At 34.1% G+C, this 1,921-nt stretch overlaps 1 long non-coding RNA gene across 1 annotated transcript; it reads left to right on the forward strand.

The window, feature by feature from the left end:
• The first annotated feature begins 489 nt into the window (after positions 1–489).
• LOC141729032 (uncharacterized) lies at positions 490–1,436 on the forward strand. The gene is made up of 3 exons (XR_012580278.1): positions 490–658; positions 798–859; positions 1,279–1,436. It is a non-coding gene; the product is annotated as an uncharacterized LOC141729032 (long non-coding RNA).
• Positions 1,437–1,921: the final 485 nt, after the last annotated feature.

The raw sequence follows: 1,921 nt of genomic DNA on the forward strand, positions 1-1,921 counted from the left end.
TATATGGAGTTAAAGAATATAGAATTAAAATGCTTTTTAATTTTCTCATGCTTAGATTATATTGCATACTAAACAAAAACCATGGCTTTAGAGGCAGAGCATACTGTGAGCTTTGAGTGCACTGTCTGAGTGCACCGGTGAGTTAATTAATTGAGAGAGTAGCAGTATGATAAATGGGATGTGAGTTGCAACTCCAACAGGATTTGATCTGCAAAGAACCCTATCCTGTCTAATCAGAAAAGGAAGCCATCACTCAGTTTTGAATATGCTGGGAGACATGCAGTATCACACAATGATAAAAGAGCCTTCACTCTCACGAAATCATGATATAGTCATCTAAATTTTCCATTATATAGTTATATAGTTATTGTCCCATTACACAGTGAGCTGAACTTGCATTAGCAAGTCACTCCTGTCCCATAGCAGGATTTAAAATTGTAAACTAAGTATGGTAAACCTGAAGCCTTGTAATCCATCTGTGGATTGATGGGATGAATGCTGTTCTTCGATCTTGTCTTTGTGTGTATTTCCAGAACTCAGCCAGGTTATCCAATCTTTATGTAAGGAAGAAAGGAATTCAGTAAAATGAATAAGACAAATGGATATTACCACTTCTCCAGAGATTTACATCTTTATAAGACCCCCTCAGACTATAAAGGTATCTTGAGTTTTGCTACATGAAACATAAATCAAACAGCTGATTTCAATTCTGCTATCAAAATTCTACTGATAAAAAGACATAAATATATATATATATGAATTGTGTTTAAATAATATTTTCTTCTATGTTCTTGTAGAATATCTTAAGGATAAATGAAACTGGCAGCAATCAAATACTCCCTGAATACCTAAGCAGATTGTAAGTACTTGCAAGGTGTTGCACTGCAGTATATCCTAGGAACACAGTAGTGTTCTCATGGAATTTTGATGAAGGTTATGCTATTGTTCTTCCAAGTTCTTTATGTACCTCCCTTGAAGAAATGCTAAGAGACTCAAGCTTAGCATCTTACCTTTTCTGCTTTGATTGAAATTTCCTACTGAATTTGATCTTTTGCATTTCTAATAGAATCATGATGGTCATTAATAACTTCACATTTTTTCAAAACTGTCACCACACAGAGAGGTTAATTATCCTTGGTGAAAATGAAAAGGTATAAAAAGAACAAGGTTGCCAACATGGCTGAGTCTAAAAAAAGACTGACAGGACACCTTTGTTAAAACTTCACTACTCCACAATATATGTTCTATAAAATTTTAATATTAATACTTATACTTTAGACAGAGACTTACATGCAGTCCAGTGAAGACTCTTTAGGACATGCATATCAGATGCTCAGCAAAATATCTGAGGCTAAAAATTAATGACACTGACTGGATTGAAAGAGAGGTGAGAAGGACAGGTGAAGGTAAGTTTTATTTTCATCTTGCCTGACTTTGTCTTTAAACAATATTTGTTGCTTTCTCTTTTTTATTTTTTAATACTGTTAACGATCTTGTTCTTAATTCTCCATCCACATGTCATTTATTTTTTTCTGCCATTTTTTCCTTTTTTTACAGGATCTCTTAATTTGATCATCAGAATTCCTCTATTTTCAGTGTCAGCATCTCCAATAAAAATAACAAACCAGATCATCCCAGTTTATGCTTTAAAAAAATCTATTGATCTTGCTAAAGCTATACAATTTTCCTAACAGAATAACTATTACCTTGTTCTCCTTACTGGATGCTGTAATTTATGAGTGGCACCTGTTAATTCAGTGCTCTCTTCCCCTCACAGGCTCACTCAGTGCCCTTCCTGCTCTGGTGGGAGATACAAAAGGCAGAGATTGCATATTGAGATGAAAACAATTTTCTGGAAACAGCTATGAGATAAGTAAAGATGAATAGTAGCAGCAACAATATTAATAACCAAAGTGTACAA

The sequence above is a fragment of the Zonotrichia albicollis genome, chromosome 5 (genome assembly GCF_047830755.1).
Source record: "Zonotrichia albicollis isolate bZonAlb1 chromosome 5, bZonAlb1.hap1, whole genome shotgun sequence".
Taxonomy (NCBI): Eukaryota; Metazoa; Chordata; class Aves; order Passeriformes; family Passerellidae; genus Zonotrichia; species Zonotrichia albicollis.